Consider the following 20,150-nt stretch of genomic DNA (forward strand, 5'->3'; position numbering starts at 1 on the left):
GCTGTTCTATTTTTATTTATTTTATAGACAAGCATCATTTTGTCAGTCTTTTCCACAATGTAATGAGCCCCCTCCTCTACATGTGATCTAACTACTACAGCACAGATTAAGTCTCCCCCCATGCCCATTTGTTCTTTCCCCAGACTTCTATCCATTGTACCTGTTGTATTAGGTATAGAGGCTCACCACATTTTACGTGTATATTAACTTTACGAACAAATGAAATCCCTAGGTCTTTTCCTGGGGAGCTGCCATTATGCCAAGTTTTTCTCATTCTAAAGTTTTATGATGATTTTTTTAATCCTAAGTGCCACATCATAAAATGATTTTGATTAAAGGCTGCACTGACCCATCTTATGGTGTATGGCTTCAGACCCTGTAGGTAAATAGAATAAACTCAACAAAGTTAATTCCTATGGTATGGTTTTGAAAGCACAGTCATATATCTGTCTCTTTTACCAGACTATAAGCTATATGAAGCTGGATTTCAGTGTTGATCATCTTTTTATATTTTGGCCAAAAGTGTACACTCACTACATGCTGAACTTCTAACCTCTGTATTGTAAAAAAATGGTTTGCTCCCTACATTTTAGTCGAACACATGCAAAATAATCCTTATAGATTTGTGAACATTTTATCAGTTTCTTCATAATGCAGTATTTCAAATGAGGCAATGACGAGTACACACATCTGGCTTACAGGCGATGCTTCATTTTAATACAATGCTGCAGCTGCCAACAGGATATAATGCACATCATAGGCAATACATTTCCAAACGAATACAACACGGCCTATTACTAGTGCTGAAAATAAATTTAGATATCCAGAAACCAATGATGTTAACTATGTAAAACTCATGGAAACTTTACATAGAGAAATATAAAAACAATTTTCATGCTATAACCTAATTAAAATACTGATTAACGGTGTTCTTACATCATTACAAGGAAGCAACTCAAAGAATAACTGCCTTCATGATCATTTATGATTAACAATGGGAAAATCTGATTCCCATTAGAACAGACACCCTAAAATGAAATGAATATTCTCTCCTCCATAGATATGGTTACCAATCTTTCCTTTCTCATATTCTTCAAGTCTCCCCACTTCCTTCCTGCCCTTCCAGGCACCCATGGTTAAAAAAAAAAAAAAAGTTTTAGGCACATTAAAACTCTTCCTTCTAAGCAAACCCAGTACTCTTCCTCCCAAACTTACTATAGGTCCACAAAGTCAGAGCAGCTAAGGGCTGACGTTTTGGATGTTAGCTGTCAGAGGTTCAGATCATCTCCCTCCATTTACTTGGGTAAGTTATTTCACCTGTGTTAGCCTTAGTTTTCACATATATAATGTTGTGATTACCTAGATCCCAGAATAGGTTTAAAAAGTTATTGGAATTATATTACAGATCACCTAACACAGTGCCTAGTATATAGAAAGCACTCCCCCAGTCCTCCTGATTACCTTCTCTCCCCACCAAAAAACACTCTATAGTTCTTAGATCTGGACAGAGACTTTAGAAAAGAAAATACCAAATTGCTGGGACCCTCTATCAGAGCTGGGCTGTGTGGTGTGAAAATAGTAATCATAATCATGGTCCATATCGAGCAAGAAACCTAGGTCCTAACAAGCTCACAAATGCTGATCAGAAGACCTGTGACTGGGACAGCCCCGCAAGCAGCTCTAGATCAATGCTAGTTATATGTGAAGGAATCTGAGAACAGGAAGGAAACATCACAATTTCTCTTTTGAAGATTTGTGGTCAATTGAAGGAGTCAGCCGTGAGAACCTAAGACATTATGGAATATTATGCCTTTAAATCAGGATGCTGAATTTTTTTTCACTTGGGGATCTGGGTTAGTAAACAATGAAAGAAGGCCCAACTCTAAACTGACATAAAGACTCACAAAATATCAAAGCCAGACAGGACTTTACACTTAGCATTTTGATCTTGTGCTTTCACAATGAAGAAGCAAAGTATTCAGAATTAATGTGACTTGACCAAGGACACAGAGCTAGTTAACCACACAAACAGGACTGAAAGCTAGGTCTCCTGATTCCTGCTGAGTTCAAAGTCTGATTTCCAACATTCGATCTACAGATAGTGAAATCACATCAATAATAAAGTTTCATACATAAGCCATAGAAACAAAAGGAATATCATCTGAGGGAAGCTCATAATTTATTTAGAAAGAAATGTTTAGACTATTGTTTAATTAAATTTGCTTCAGCTAAGTGATCAGTGTTTGTAACCATTTTCCACTTTATATGCCACCTGGAATTGTAGTATGACTGGAGGTATATTTAAGCCACTAAAATATGATATTATAAGGGATATCAGGAGATTTTTTTGAATTAAAATATTGCCTCAAACTTCAGAATGTTACTGCAAAAATAACTAAATAATACAGAATATTTCTTAATAAAGAACATTTCTTGATGAATGAATCGATCCTGACCATTTGATAGAAATTTAGATAAATATATTAGGAGAGGGAATTTAATGAAGATTAGAAACCTCATTCAGATCAACAGGCCCATGTAAACAGTAAAGGTATAACCTGTGTGTTTAGATCCCACTTCTGAGCAAGGTTGAGGAACTCTAAGAGTTCCCAATGACCATTATACTGAACAGCTCCCCGTGAGTTCTGTATTCTTTCCTGCCTACCTCACTGAGATTCTGCTCCCCCCTTCTCTTTTATGTTCAATTGATTGTTCGCTCTCCACACACTTTCCTTCCATTCCCTCAAACATGCTTAAATCTTTCAAAGATTTGACCTCTGTTTCCTTGACCCTAATTCCACCTTCTCACCAGGCTCCTCTCTCCTACTCATCACATTCCAACTTAATGGAGGTAAGTCTATTCTGTCTCCATTTCCATTCTTCTCTCTCATATACAAGACGAGTGCATTTTGCTTCTTGTCCCACTATGCCAGAGAAATTGTGTCACCAATATTTAAGATCATAGTTCACAGAGTGAATAACTTATATATAGTTCCAGTCCTGTGTGACTCGTTAGTACTCAGCTATCTATTCTTTATAAAAACTCTCTTTCCTTCAGAACTCTGCATTGGCTTTCTCCTCAACAAATTTCAAGCAAAAAATCTCTCAATTAAATATCCTGAATATATAATATGTAGATTTGGTGTTAAATTATCCTCCTAGTAGCCACTGCTACCCTGTGTTTCATTGAAAAGAAAATAAATTTTTTATTGTCTCATTAATCTCTCTTTCCATTCACAGGAATCATATTTGCTCTTTTAAATCTTCATCCCAAAAAACTTCTATGAAATCATGTATCTGATAATGGCCTGCATCTAAAAGATATGAAGAACTTTTATAATTCTATAATGAAAAGACAACAATTAAAATATGAGCAAAAAATAGGAATAGCATTTCTTCAAATAAATTACCAATAAGCATATGAAAAAATGCTCCACATCTTTAATCACCAGGAAAGTAAATATCAAAACCACAGTGAGATAGTACACAGACCTGCTTGCATGACTATAATCAAAAGCAGATAATAACAAGTGCTGTCAAGGATATGGAGAAACTGAAACACCCAAACACTGTAGGTGGGAATGTGTGATTTACAAAATAGATGGGAAGTTCCTCAAAAAGTTAAATATAAGAGTTACTATGTGAATCAGTCATTCTATTTCTAAGTATATAGCCACGAGAAATGAAAACTTGTAAATGAGTGTTCACAGAAGCATTATTCATACTAGGCAAAATGTACAGACAACCCAAATGTCCATTCACTGATGAATACATGAGTAAAATATGGTATATCCTTTAAATGGAATATTTAGAAATTAAGAAATGAAGCACTAATACATGTTATAACATGTATAAATCTTGAAAATATTGTGTTAAGTGGAAAAAACAGAAACAGAAGACCACACATTGTATGATGTCATTTATCTGAAATATCCAGAATAAGCAAATCCATAGAGACAAAAAGTAAATTACTTGCTGTGTAGGACTAAGAGAAGGGAAGAGTAATGGAGTGAGAGAGAAAAACAGGGAATGACTGCTAAAGGGTTCAGTATTTCTTTTTAGGGTGATGAAAATATTCTAAAATTGTGGCAATACATGCAAAACTCTATGAATATACCAAAAGATACTGCATAGCTTAAATGGGTAAATTGTATGGTATGTAAATTGTATCTCAATAAAGCTGTTATATTAAAAAAAAAATACATAAGAACCAGAATAGGCAGGGATCCACATTCCTCTTCAAGTACTTTAAACATCAGGAATCCAGGTTTGGAGTTGGGTGTGGTGGCTCACACCTGTAATCCCAGCCCTTTGGGAGGCTCAGGCAGATGGATCACATGAGGCCAGGAGGATCCATCAGGTGGAGGTTGCAGTGTCGTAGATAGCACTACTGCACTCCAGACTGAGTGACAGAGAGAGACTATGTCTCAAAGAAAAAAAAAAGAAAAGAAAAAAAAGAGTCCAGGTTTATTATAGTAAACTTGTATACCAAAAATTGGTCTAGTATTTTTATCAATTGGATGTCACAACAAACAGGAAAAAAAGCATGATCTTACATACTTATAATTCTCCTCTTGTCAAAAAACAACTTTAAAAAGAAGCTGAAACTGTTAATTAATATTATCAGAAAGAGCTTCTGCATATCAATTATGCCTAAAGTCATTATTCTTGGCACTCACACCATAAATCTAGAGGCTAGAGTGATAATTTTATACCATCTGCTCTTAAACTTGAACATGCATCAGAATTACCTGGAGGGCTTGACAGGATACAGATTGCTGAATGCCATCCCAGAATTTCTAATGCAATATGGTTGGGATGATGCCTTTAGCAAGTTCCCAGGTGATGCTGATTCTGCAAAGCCTAGGGACCACATTTTAAGAACTGCTTATGCTATACTAATCAACTTAGTTTCCTTGTGATAATACTTATAACTAACTAATCCTGATTGTTTTAAATATAATTATATTCAAAAATCAAACTGTTACATAGCCATAAGGCAGATTAAAATTGCTATAGTAGAAGGATTGCTTGATTGAAAAAAGGATATTGGATAAGACATACTCAGTAGTATAATGAATGAGCCAATTCTTGAGTTTGAAATACACAGTAAGACTTAGGAAGTGGTAGCAGGAGCAGATTTGGAAATCCCAAAGAAAGTCAGACATCAGTGAATGAGATTAATGTCAGAAAACTAGAAGAGAGAATAATAGAGCCCTGATCCTTGAAGAGAGGAGGGGAGAAGTAATGAGATGACAGTCGCTGCGGCATCACTGCATCACAATGGACTTCCAGTTCCTAAACCGCATTCTCATTCACATGTGCCCAATGCCACAGCAGCACCATGGGTTCTCCCAGCAAAACTCCTGATACTTGGCTGTGTTGCTATTTCTGCAATGCTATGAGCTTCACTGTGTCACTAAAATATTTGTCGTCATGGTTCCAGAGTTATTCCCTACAATATCCTGTCTTTACTTGAGATATTTGAGTAGGTATCTTTCTTTGAAATCTAATTAACAAATGTCCAAAAAGATCTTGATGTGACACATTGACGGGCCAGCTCTAACAAGTTGGTTCTTAATATATGTACTTATTATGGATTTATAGTTAAGTATTTGATAACCACATGAAGTAACTGACAAAAAGAACACGACAAAATAAAAATGACTTCTGTTAATGCTGACAGAAATATCCAAACAGAAAAAGAAGACAGCACCCAAGCTACACTAGGTCAAAACAAGTTTCGTTTTTATACTCAGTTATCACCATATTTTCAACAGAAGCAGAGACAAAACTGAGGCATGCCCAGGGCAAAGTAAAAGGATACAGGAATCATGTAACTGAGTAAGGATTAAAGCAATTTAGAGTAAGAAAAGTTAAAGAAAGGAACAAGAGAAAATGAATATAATGTTTGTTTAATGATTTGCTGCTGCCCCAAATAACATTCACTGCTTAAAAGAGAAATGATTCCATAGTAAAAATTTCAGGAACTCAGATGACCACATATCCTTCTTAAATATACCCAGTATAGATTGATTAGCAAATAGAACACTGCCGGCTATGCTTAATACATGTTTTGTTAGGTCAGTTGCCATGGCTCACACCTGTAATCCCAGCAATTTAGGAGGCCAACGTGGGAAGATTGCTTGAAATCAGGAGTTTGGGATCAGCCTGGCCAACAAAGCAAGATCTCATCTCTATAATAAAAAAAAATTAGGCAAATGTGGTGTAGTTGCCTATAGTTGCAGCTACTAAGGAGGCTAAGACGGGAAGATTGCTTGGGCTCAGGAATTCGGGTTAGAGTGAGCTATGACACTCCACTGAACTCTAGTCTGAGTGACAGAGGGAAATCCTGTCTCAAAAAAAAAAAGTGTAAAAGTGTGTGTATTATCCCAAAAATGCATTTTTGAAGTATAGAAATAACCTATAGTTTGAACTACTGTTTTCCAAAATAATTTGACTGTAGTTGTCTCCCCTTTTGTGGTAATATCTATTAATATATATTAATTAATCCATAGAATTCCATACAATTAATGTTCTGTGGAATACAATTAGGAAAATGTTACATTAGACACAGCATATACCTCTCTGGGTAAAATGAAAAAGTAGCAATTAGTACAGAAGACTTAGATCCAATATAGGGGAAGATTTGCATCAATTAAAGCCTAATGGGTAGCCCATCTGGCTGAGAATCCAGAAGAAGGCTTTTCAGGAAAGGCTAGATTACTGCTTGTTAGGATTTCTTTTGATGGAATACATGGTTTGAGTAGTTAGCTGAATTAGATCAGTAGTTCCCACATTCTTAGATCTATGGAAGCAAACACTGGAAATTAGAGGTGGAACCTCCACTTTAGAGCTAACCACTTCTGATTTTGTCAATTAGTGACAACAATGATCATTTATTATCACCTTCATTTCATAAAAGAATGTCCATTTTAATAACAAAAAGTCAGGAAGGACATCATTTTTGACTAAAAAAGAAAATTAGTAATTTTAGGCCAATAATTATCTTTATTTTTCTCATTTTGAAATCTTAGACCAATATTATTTTTATTTATTTTTCTCATTTTGTAACACGATTCTTTGTCTTTCACTGGTCCTTGATCATGAATTCAGGCTTTGTATCCAATGTCTTTTCTGGCTTCACAGCTTCGTTCTACAAAATGTTCCACAATTTTAGGTAAATGCCCCATCAATGTCAGGTAATGATTTATGATGAGAAAAGGTTAAGGGACAGTTAGAAATGGCAAAAGATGACAGAACATGAATTTGAGGATATTGCCCCAAAGGGTAGATGCTAGAAATCAAGAGGACAGAATGGGAACAGGGTTGTTTTATTTTCTTGAATATCAGAAATGTTTTTACCTTATCTCAAATGAGCCACAGCAGCAATTCACAGCTGAAAATATATCTTCAAAACTTCTCAGTGGCCAGTAAAAAAAAATGTCTGTATACAGAGACTGAGGTGAGAAGCACACTTGAGTCCAGAAGTTTGAGACCAGCCAGGGTAACAGAGTGAGACCATGTCTCTATAAATACTTTTAAAATTAGCTGGGTTTGTGGCATGTGCCTATAATAGTCCCAGTTACTCAGGAGGCTGAGGTGTGAGGATAGCTTGAGCCCAGGAGTTCAAGGCTGCAGTGAGCTATGATCATGCCATTGCATCCCAGCCTGGGCAGCAGAGCTGAAGGACTCCATGTCTTTAAAAAAGTGTCTGCATATGGTAGGCACAGAATAGCCTTATTGGAACCAAATTATGTCATCTCTTTTTCCAATGTTGGGCTTTGTTTTTCTTTTTAACCAAACTCTTAACCAATATTGTATACACACTCTCTGTTCCAATGCCCAGCTGGGAGTCAGACTAGAGGTGCTAATGAATGTCCAGCCATTTGTGATTGCAAAATACCTGTTGAACAACTGGGGCCAGATTGTGTAACATGACCCCATCCCTTTCCTAGTAGTCAGATGTCTCATGGATATTTCAACTGGGAAACTGAGGTTTCAAGTGTCTCCCCATATATGTTCTGATAATAACTATAAGCGCAATGTTTGGCTTCAATTGATCTCATTTATAAACTGCTAAATATATGTCTGTTTTATTCTCCCAATGCTTAAAATCTGAATGAAAAACAAAACAACACAAAAAAAACCATGGGAGAATATCAAGCAAACCTTCAAGAAAATTACTTTCTCTTACTCATTTCATGAGAACCTAGAAGTAAACAACAAATGCTTTCACAATGCAAGTAAAATATTTGTCATTAAAAGTAATGACAAAAACCACAATTACTTTTGCACCAACCTAATAATAGATGGATTTTTATATCATCTTTACAGTGACTTAGAATATCTAGCTAGTTTTCCATAAAAAACACTACTAGCAATATTATGGATTGAAAAAGATCATCAAAATTTCAATGAGCCTGATTCTATGCAAATTCTGTATCTGAATGTAATTTAATGATACTATAAAAACCTCAGGGAAAAATGTCTAAGTGAAAATGCATACAGAGGCATCACTTAGTCTGAATTTCAATTTCTTTTGTCATAGTCATGAAAGCAGTTTGTATGAGTAATTTAAAACCAAAAAGTAGTTAACCTAATCTAATTTTTTGTCAATTGCTGAAGCAAAACCAATTTTCAATTTCAGCAGGAGTCTACGAAGCTGGTGTGCAAAAGGCTGAAAAACCATCTGGAGCAATAATATTCCTCCTACATGAAATTTATCAGTCAGAAAAGATAGTGGACATCTTAGAACCTCAGCCTTCTGCCATGAGCTCACAGCTGAAATAGGGAGGCCTGGTGCACCTGGCTCTTTATAAAATCGTCTGTCAGTAAAGATTATTCTGTCTCTGTTGCTGCTGCTGGGCTGCTATGACTACTTAGCACTGAAGTTGCTAAAATCATGCACCATTTTATCTAAACAGACCTATCTATATCAAAGGAAAATGTTCACTTGAGTTCAACCTTATATCTATAATTAGTAGTTTCAACTCACTAAATATCATTTATGTGACCTCTGTAAGTACAAATGTGAGAACATTTAACTTTTCAAACTCTGAGAAATTAAAACACATTTAAAGGCTCAAATCTAGTTATTATGAAAAATAGATACTTAGAAATAGCATTAGCAAGTTAGATAGTATGGAACAATTAACTGATTTTGACCATAATAAAAATGAGTTTGACCCATCAGTAGGAAAACTTTAATGCTATCTAATATAGAAAATGTAATTATTAAAAAGAGAAGGAAAATACATAAATGTTGAGAATGACTATAAAGCAATAATATGATAAAAGTAATTATAACCCTATGGAGTATTTCCTAGACATCAAATGGCAAATATCCAGGGAAAAAGATTATTAGCCATGCTCCTTATATAGGCAGTGATTTATATGTGTCTAGTAAAAGAAGACTCCAGTAGGCTGTAATATTTGTATGCTTATAAGATCATTTTACCTCTTCCTAGGCAATTATGTAATGCTTAAGGTGTCTCAGTATACTGAATCTACCAACCTACAGTGTGAAATGAAGGTGGCAGATACACATGAGTGACTTCTGTAATACGGATCTTATAACATTGTCATACTTTGGCTTGGAGCCAGTTTTAAGTAATTCCCAGTACATCAGTAATTCCAAAGTTTTTGATTTTATATTCTGATTTTTAAAAAAGATATTAGGGCTGGGTATGGTGGCTCAGCCTGTAGTCTCAGCACTTTTGGAGGCCAAGGTGGGTGGATCACTTGAGGTCAGGAGTTTGAGACCAGCCTGGCCAGCATGGTAAAACCCTGTCTCTACTAAAAATACAGAAATTAGCTGGGCTTGGTGGCAAATGCTTGTAGTCTCAGCTGCTTGGGAGGCTGAGGCAGGAGAATTGCTTGAACATGGGAGGTCAAGGTGGTAGTGAGTCGAGATCATGCCACTGCAGTTCAACCTGGACAGCAGAGCAAGATTCCATCTAAAAACACACTAAAGAACACCCTATCTTGCATCTATAACCAGTGCCATAGAAGAAACCATATTTTACCATGAAAAGTGTAGAAAGGTCATAATCTTAGAATAAAGTGAATTTTATCCAAGAAAGGACACCTAGTCATTTTATGCCAATAATACACTCTCCACAACATGTTAGCAAGTGGATGGGTAGTGTAATACACCTGGTTCTTCACTAAAACCACATGCACATTCAACAACCAGTAAAGAAAATTTGTTGTGTAATGCACTTTTATATTTACATATTGAAATTAGCCTTAAAACTTATGGGAGAGGGAGGAGATCTAAAAATAAGCATGAAACACAGTTGGGCAACAATAATACAGTTGTCCATTAGTATCTATGGAGGATTGGTTCCATGTCCTACCAAGTAAACTTAAATCCACAGATACTCAAGTCCTAGGTAGAAAATGGTGTAGAACTTACATATAACTATATATATATCCTCCTGTAGTCTTTAAATCATCCCTAGATTACTTATAATACCCAATACAATGCCTACACATTACTTCATTCATGTGGATTCAACATAATACTTGGTGTGTGCTAAATTCAAATTTTTAAGATCTTTGTGAATTTTTTTTCCCTGAATATTTTCAATCTGAGGTTGGTTGGATCTATGAATGTGGAACTCATGGATATGAAGGGTCACTTGTATAGTCTCAATTTCCACAATTTATAAAAAACATAATTCATCTATTGATAAAAAGCAGGGTAAAATGTTTCTATAGATGACATTTCTTTTATACAGATTGAGTATCCCTTATTTGAAATTCTTGGGACCAGTAATTTTTTGGATCTTGAATACTTTTGGATTTTGGAATATTTATATACATATAATGAGATATCTTGGGGATGGGACCCAAGTCCAAACACAAAATTCACTTATGTTTTATACACCTTATACACATAGCCTGGAGGTAGATTTTAAATAATATTTTTAACAATTTTTTACATGAAATGGTTTTGACTGTTTTGACTGTGACCCATCACATGAAGTCAGGTGTAAAATTTTTCACCTGTGGCATCACATCAGTACTCAAAAAGTTTGAGATTTTTGGAGCATTTCAGATGTTGGGTTTCCAAATTAGGGATGCTTAACATGTATCATATGGTTGGGGCCAAGATGGCTGACTAGAAGCAGCAGCCTTCCAAGGCTCCCATCAAAAAAAAAAAAAAAAAACTTAACAAGCATGTGAATCCTTCACAGGCAACCAAGGTATTCAGGTTCTCTCATCAAAATTGATGAGAAGGCTGGTATGACTCATGGAGAGAAGGAAGAAGAGTGTGATTCAGGGGCCCACCTGAGAGCCACATGGAGATGGGAAACCCTCAGCCAGGGGAGGTACTGAGTGAGCCTGCTACCCAGCTGGGAAAACTGTCCTTTTTCCATGGAACCCACGAATCAGAAGATCCTACTGGTGAACCCACGCCACCAGGGCCTAGTGTCCCAAGCCTAGAACACGCAGATTCTTACAGCCTCTCAGCTGGAATCTGCTTAAGCCTGCCAAAATCTTAGTAAAAGGGGCAACCAGCATGGGCTGCAGCTGCCTGCTAAGTCCTTTGAATTCCTTCGAAGAGGGGCAGCAGCCACCACTGGGACTAGCTTAACAAGCTAAGCTCCCTGGGCAGGGGAAGGACAGCACGCATTTCTATAGCTCCAGGCTGTGCTTTTCCCCTGCTGAAGCCAGGTTTGACCCCAAGACTTGTCCCCACAGCCCAATACACCGACTGTGGCAGTCTGTGGCCAGAGCACCTCTTCAGACATATCCTTCCTCATTGGGCAGGGTTTCCCTGCAGGATCTCCAATAATTCCAGCCAGAGTCTCAGAGACAGATTTCAAATCTCCCTGGGCCTGAGCCCCTAGTGGGAGGGATGGACACAGTCTCTGAGGATCAGTAGACTTAGCCTCTCCTCCAGGTAGTTCTGAGGAATCCAGGCAGCCCAGATGAGTGGGTATCCCTCCACTGAAGCACACCCTATCCTCCAAGGGTCACAGTGCTTCATTAAATAGTCCCTGCTCACTGTGCCACCCAACTGGGTGAGACCCTCCAGCAGGGGCTGTCAGACACCCAAAACAGGAGAGATGCTACTGGCATCAGGTTAGTGCTCCTCGAGGTCAGAGGTCCCAGAAGAAGAAGGAGGCACCCATCTTTGCTGTTCTCCAGGCTCCTTCAGTGACATCTCCAGGTATGGGGGTGAATCAAATAAACAGGGCCTGAAGTGAAACCCCAGCAAACTAGAGCAGCCCTACAGAAGAGGTACCTGACTACTGAAAGAAAAACAAACAAGCAGAAAGTGACAACAGTACCAACAACAATAACAAAAAAGGCCCCTACAAAAACCCCATGCAAGTGTTAGTAGCCTCAAAGACTGAAACTAGACAAACTCGTGAAGATGAGAAAGAATGAACAAAAAAATGCTGAAAACCAAAAATGCCAGAGTGCTTTTTCTCCTCCAAATGATCGCAACATCTCTCCATCAAGGGCACAGAAGTAGAGAGAGGATCACATGGATGAACTGACAGAAGTAGGCTTCAGAAGATAGGTAATAATTAACCACACTGAGCTAAAGGAGCATGTTCTAACCCAATGCAAAGAAGCAAAGAACCTTGATAAAAGGTTAGAGGAGTTGCTAACTAGAATAACCAGTTTAGAGAGGAACATAAATGACCTGATGAAGCTGAAAAATATAGCACAAGAACTTCGAGAAGCATACACAAGTATAAACAGCCAAATTGACCAAGAGGAAGAAAGGTTATCAAAGTTTGAAGACCACATACTGAAATAAGACATGTAGACAAGAATAGAGGAAAAAAAGAAAGAAAAAGAATGAACAAAGCCTCTAAGAAATATGAGACTTCATAAAGAGACTACACCTACAATTGACTGGAGTACCAGAAGGAGACAGTGAGAATAGAAACAAGGTGGAAAACACACTTCAGGATACTACCCAGGAGAACTTCCCCAACCTAGCAGGACAGGCCAACATGCAAATTCAGGAAATACAAAGAACACCATTAAGATACTCCATGAGAAGATCAACCCCAAGACACATAATCATTACTAAGGTCAAAATGAAGGAACAAATGTTAAGGGCAGCCAGAGAGAAAGGCAGGTTATCAGCAAAGGGAAGGCCATAAAACTAACTTCTCAGAAGAAACTCTACAAGCCAGAAGACATTGGGGGCCAATATGCAACATTCTTAAAAGAATTTTCAACCCAGAATTTCATGTCCAGCCAAACTAAGCTTTATAAGTGAAGGAGAAATAAAATCCTTTCCAAGGCCGGGCGCGGTGGCTCAAGCCTGTAATCCCAGCACTTTGGGAGGCCGAGGCGGGTGGATCACGAGGTCAAGAGATCGAGATCATCCTGGTCAACATGGTGAAACCCCGTCTCTACTAAAAATACAAAAAATTAGCTGGGCGTGGGGGCACACGCCTCTAATCCCAGCTGCTCAGGAGGCTGAGGCAGGAGAATTGCCTGAACCCAGGAGGCGGAGGTTGTGGTGAGCCGAGATCGTGCCATTGCACTCCAGCCTGGGTAACAAGAGTGAAACTCCGTCTCAAAAAAAAAAAAAAAAAAAAAAAAATCCTTTCCAGACAAGCAAATGCTGAGGGATTTAATTACCACCAGGCCTATCCTGCAAGAGCTCCTGAAAGATGCACTAAATATGGAAAGGAAAAACCAGTACCAGCCACTGCAAAACACACGAAAACATAAAGACCATTGACACGATGAAGAAACTGCATCAACTAATGTGCAAAATAACCAAATAGCATCATAATGACAGGATCCAATCCACATATAACAATACTAACCTTACATGTAAATGGGCTAAATGTCCCAATTAAAAGACACAGACTGGCAAGTTAGATAAGAAATCAAGATCCATTAGTATTCTGTATTCAGGATACCCATCTCACATGCAAAGAAACACACAGGCTCAAAATAAAGGGGTGGAGGAAAATTTACCAAGCAAATGGAAAGCATAAAAAAGCAGGGGTTGCAATCGTAGTTTCTAACAAAACAGACTTTAAACTAACAAAGATCAAAACAGACAACGAAGGGCATTACATAATGGTAAAGAAAACAATTCAGCAAGAAGATCTAACATATATATATATGCCCAATATAGGAGCACCCAGATTCATAAAACCAGTTCTTAGAGACCTACAAAGAGACTTAGACTCTTTAGACTCCCACACTATAATAGGGGGAGACTTTTTTTTTTTTTTGAGATGAAGTCTTGCTTTTGATGCCCAGGCTGGAGTGCAGTGGTGTGATCTCGGTTCACTGCAACCTTCACCTTCCCAGATTCAAGCGATTCTCCTGCCTCAGCCTCCCGAGTAGCTCAGATTACAGGCAATAGTGGGAGACACTAATACCCCATTGTCAGTATTAGAGCAAGACAGAAAAATAACAAGGATATTCAGGACTTGAAGTCAGCTCTACGATCAAGTGGACCTAGTAGATGTCTACAGAACTCTTTACCCCAAATCAACAGAATATACATTCTTCTCAGTACCACATGACACTTATTCTAAAACTGACTACATAACTGGAAGTAAAATGCTCCTCAGCAAATGCAAAAGAACTGAAATCATAACAAACAGTACTCTCAGACCACAGTACAATCAAGTTGGAACTCAGTGTTAAGAAACTCACTCAAAACCACACCATTTCATGAAAATTGAACAACCTGCTCCTGAATGACTCCTGGGTAAATAATGAAATTAAGGAAAAATATCAAGAAGTTCTTTGAAATCAATAAAAACAAGGAGAAAATGTACCGGAATCTCTGGGACACAGCTAAAGCAGTATTAAGAGGGAAACTTAAAGCACTGAATGCCCATATCAGAAAGCTAGAAAGATCTCAAATCAACACCATAGCATCACAATTCAAAGGATTAGAGAGGCAAGAGCAAACTAATCCAAAAGCTAGCAGAAGACAAGAAAGAAGAATTGAAGAAGCTAGAGACACACACAAAAAAACCCCAAAAGTCAATGAATCCAAGAGCTGCTATCTTTGAAAAAATTAGCAAAATAAATAGACTGCTAGCTAGGCTAATGAAGAAGAGGGAGAAGAATCAAATAGACACAATAAAAAAAGATAAAGGGCATATCACCACTGACCCCACAGAAACATAAATCACCACCAGACAATACTATAAACACCTTATGCAAATAAACTACAATATCTAGAACAATTGGATAAATTTTTGGACACATACACCCTACTGTGACTAAACCAGGAAGAAGTTGAGCCCCTGAATAGACCAATAACAAGCCCTGAAATTCAGGCCATAATTAATAGCTTACCACCACCACCAACAACAAAAAGCCTAGGACCAGATGAATTCACAGCTGAATTCTATCAGAAATACAAAGAGGAGCTGATATCCTTCCTTCTGAAACTATTCCAAACAATTGAAAATGAGGGACTCCTCCCTAACTCATTTTATGAATCCAGCATCATCCCGATACCCAAACTGGAAAGAGATACAAGAAAAAAAGAAACTTTCAGGACACTATATCTGATGAACATGGTGAGAAAAATTCTTAATAAAATACTGGTTAACCAAATCCAGCAGCACATCAAAAAACTTATCCACCATAATCAAATTGGCTTCATCCCTAGGATGCATGGCTGGTTCAACATATGCAAATCAATAAACATAATCCATCACATAACAAAGACAAAATCACATGATTATCTCAACAGATGCAGAAAAGGCCTGTAATAAAATTCAACATCCCTTCATGATAAAAATTCTCAATAAACTAGGTATTGATGGAACATATCTCAAAATAATAAGAGCTATTTATGACAAACCCACAGCTAATATCGCCTTTAACAGGCAAAAGCTGGGTGCATTTACTTTGAAAATGGGTACAAGACTAAGATGTCCTCTCTCACCACTCTTATTCATCATAGTATTGGAAGTTTGGGGCAGGGCAATCAGGCAAGAAAGAAACAAAGGTATTGAAATAGGAAGAGAGGAAGTCAAGTTGTCACTGTTTGCAGACAACATGATTTTATATTTAGAAAACACCATCATCTCAGCCCAAAGACTTCTTGAACTGATAAGAAACTTAAGCACAGTCTTAGGATACAAAAACCAATGTGCAAAAATCACAACCATTCCTTTATACCAACAATAAGCAAGCAGAGAGCCAAATCATGAATGAATTCCCATTCACAATTGCCAACAAAGAGAATAAAATACCTAGGAATTCAGCTAACAAAGGATGTGAAGTACCCCTCCGAGGAGAACTACAAACCACTGCTCAAGGAAATAAGAGAAGACACAAACAAATGGAAAAACAATTCATGCTCATGGATAGGTAAAATTAATGTCGTGAAAATGGCCATACTGTCCAATGTAATTTATAGATTCAATGCTATTCCCATCAAACTACCACTGACATTCTTCACAGAAGTAGAAAAAACTATTTGAAATTTTATATGGAATCAACGAAAACCTCATATAGCCAAGACAATCCTAAGCAAAAAGAACAAAGCTGGAGGCATCACGCTACCTGATTTCAAACTATATACTACAAGGCTACACAGTAACCAATACAGCATGATGCTCGCACCAAAACAGATTTACGGAGCAGAACAGAGATCTCAGAAATAACATCACACATCTACAACCATTTGATCTTCCACAAACCTGACAAAAACAAGTAATAGGGAAAGGATCTCCTATTCAGTAAATGGTGCTGGGAAAACTGACTAGCCATATGCAGAAAATTATAAAAAAAATTAACCCAAGATGGATTAAATACTTAAAGGTAAAACCCCAAAACATAAAAACCCTAGAAGAAAACCTAGGCAATACTATTCAGGACATAGGCATGGGCAAAGACTTCATGATTAAAATGCCAAAAGTAATTGCAACAAAAGCCAAAATTGACAAATTAGATGTAATTAAAATAATGAACTTCTATACAGCAAAAGAAACTATCACCAAAATGAACAGGCAACCTACAATATGAGAGAAAATTTTTGCAATCTACCCATCTGACAAAGGTCTAATATCTAGAATATACAAGGAACTTAAACATATTTACAAGAAAAAACAAACAACGCCATCAAAAGGTGGGCAAAGGATATGAATGGACACTTCTCAAAGACATTTATGTGGCCAAAAAACAAATGAAAACTAGCTCAATATCACTTATCATCAGAAAACGAAAATCAAAACCACAATGAGATACTATCTCATGCCAGTAAGAATGGTGATTATTAAAAGTCAGGAAACAACAGATACTGACAAGGCTCTGGAGAAACAGGAACACTCTTACACTGTTGGTGGGAATGTAAATTAGTTCAACCATTGTGGAAGACAGTGTGGTGATTCCTCAAAGATTTTAAATCAGAAATACCATTTGACCCAGCAATCACATTATGGGTATATACCCAAAGGAATATAAATCATTCTGCTCTAAAGACACATGCACAAGTATGTTTATTGCAGCACTATTTACAATAGCAAAGACATGGAACCAACCCAAATGCCCATCAATTATAGACTGGATAAAGAAATCATGGCACATACACACCATGGAATACTAAGCAGCCATAAAAAGGAATCAGATCATGTCTTCGCAGGGACGTGGATGAAGCTGGAAGCCATTATCCTCAGTAAACTAACACAGGAATAGAAAACCAAGCACCATATGTTCTCGCTCATAACTGGGAGTTGAACATTGAGAACACATGGACACAGACAGGGAAACAACACACACCAGGTCCTGTTGGGGGTTGGCAGTAGAGGAGAGGGTCTTAGAGGATGGGTCAATAGGTACAGCAAACCACCATAGCACACATATACCTATGTAACAAACCCAAACGTTCTGCACATGTATTCCCCCTCCCCTTTTTCAAGAAGAAACAAAAAATAAAAATAATTTTAAAATGCAGTAAAACAAAACATATATCATGCCCTTAATTATTCAGATGTGTCAGATTTCTTGAATCTTTTAAAATGTATAATAATGAGAAACTGATTATATTCATGAAAAAAATTTTCTATTATCTTGGTATGTTTTATTATTCTGCCATATGTTTACATTAAGAATACAATATGAATTATTTTCATAAACTTTGAAGAACACAGAGAACTCCTTTTGGATTAAGAAATCAGATTGTGGGCCGGGCGCGGTGACTCAAGCCTGTAATCCCAGCACTTTGGGAGGCCGAGGCAGGTGGATCGAGGTCGAGAGATCGAGACCAACCTGGTCAACATGGTGAAACCCCGTCTCTACTAAAATACAAAAAAATTAGCTGGGCATGGTGGCGCGTGCCTGTAATCCCGGCTACTCAGGAGGCTGAGGCAGGAGAATTGCCTGAACCCAGGAGGCGGAGGTTGCGATGAGCCGAGATCGCGCCATTGTACTCCAGCCTGGGTAACAAGAGCGAAACTCCGTCTCAAAAAAAAAAAAAAAAAAAAAAAAATCAGATTGTGTCAAAACTCTGCTTTCAACACTCAGTTATTCCCATCACTGAATTTCTCTAAATTTACATTTCATATGACCTTTCACCTGTAACCTAGTAAGCCCATCAAATTTAGAACATACTCAAGTCTTTGTCTTGGCCTACATGCCTATCTGCTACTTCTCTAAGCTCAGTTCCTTGGATTCTCCCCTTTATTAGCTGTTTTCCACCTACCTGGCTTCCTAGACAGTTCCCCAGGTTTACCAGATACTTTTCAGTCTCAGGTTCTTTGTCCTCCCTGTTTCTCTGCCCAAAATGTTTTTCCTCGACTATAAGAGTTGTATAGTTCATTTCTGCTTAAATGTCACCTCTGAGGATCTTCTTCATACCAACTCTCCCATCCTCTACCATCATACTCTATCTTTTTAGCTGCTTATTCTTCAAAATAAGTATCACTATCTGTCATGCTGACATACTTTTTATCTATACCTGTCTTCAGCACAGCAATAGATAAAAAATAATGTAAGCTTCAGGAGAGCAGAAATTTCTGTATCATTCATCATTCTTCCCACAGCAATGAAAACTGTAAATAGTACAATGTAGATGCTCAAAAATTCATTGAATAAAGAAATTAATGAATATAAATATTTTAAAATTATACTACAAATACACTGCTAGTTTAGAAACAAATTATATTAATTTATCTCTATTTGTGTGAAAATTATTTTAAAATTATCATTCATCCATAAACTAACTTCAAATTATTCTCAAAGCTCCTATCAATGAACCTACTCTTAAAAGTGAAACATAAATCTAAGTGTAAATGAAAGCACTAAATTCTTTTATTGACCATATAATGGTGTTGAAAAGTGTTTTTTTCCTTTAATTAAACTGAAATCGTTTTATAATCAAGTGAAATCTTTTTACAACGTTAAAAACAAATAAAATGTAATCATAAAAGAAGATGGAGAATGTATACTAGGATAACACAATGTTGATAAGGCTAACAGCGTTGATAATTTTATATACTTATGGAGAATGTTTAAGATTTGACAGTCGATTTTATTTGATCATGCTGAAAATAACATCTCTTAGCCTATATAACTATTTTAATAACCAAAATTATCTCATAGATTATTTTCTGGTCTTTAACCTAATTGTTCAAGTCCACAAATGGCTGGTATTTAGAAACTACAGGATTGAGGTTTGGAATGGACTGCCAGTTTTATGTTAAAGCTTCTACAGTCTAAGGAAATATTGGTGTGATAATTCACTGTAGACTTTCCACAGAAAGTAAATTATGATTCATTTGAGAATGATGAAAAGTCTAATTTTAAAGCATATATTTAAATTATTTGACCTGGATGATATTCAAAAGGGAGACAATACATGTAACTCATTATCAACCCCTGAAGAACACTTGATTTTCATGTTTATGTTTTTTCCCCAATACTGCTTATAAGCTGGTGATGAACAATGGACTATTTCTAATTATTTAGTTTGGGAAGGAGGGCTGGTCAAGGTTACAGGTCTAGTAGGCTCTGGCCAAGAAAGACAATAGAACTCATTAGTCCTTGTGGGGTTTGAACCTGCAACCTCGGACTCATTAACTGCACAGGAAATCAAACTCCTCTACCTAGACCAAAACTTACTAAGCAATTATTTTCAAGGATATCATTTATGTCTAGTTGGCATTAGTTTTTAAGGACAA

At 37.0% G+C, this 20,150-nt stretch overlaps 1 protein-coding gene across 20 annotated transcripts in view; it reads right to left on the bottom strand.

Moving 5' to 3' along the window:
• OXR1 (oxidation resistance 1) overlaps window positions 1–20,150 on the bottom strand; it is a 484,621-nt gene that overhangs the window by 369,686 nt on the left and 94,785 nt on the right. For 3 of the 20 annotated variants that reach the window (XM_078353369.1, XM_078353368.1, XM_078353357.1), the window contains one exon: window positions 4,296–4,420. The exons of 16 other annotated variants lie outside the window; for them this stretch is intronic. The gene's annotated coding sequence lies outside the window, so the exon portion shown is untranslated. Of the gene's footprint in view, window positions 1–4,211; window positions 4,421–20,150 lie in introns of all 20 variants that reach the window. One more of the 20 variants, XM_078353356.1, reaches the window with a different exon arrangement.

This window comes from Callithrix jacchus, chromosome 16, assembly GCF_049354715.1.
Source record: "Callithrix jacchus isolate 240 chromosome 16, calJac240_pri, whole genome shotgun sequence".
Taxonomy (NCBI): Eukaryota; Metazoa; Chordata; class Mammalia; order Primates; family Cebidae; genus Callithrix; species Callithrix jacchus.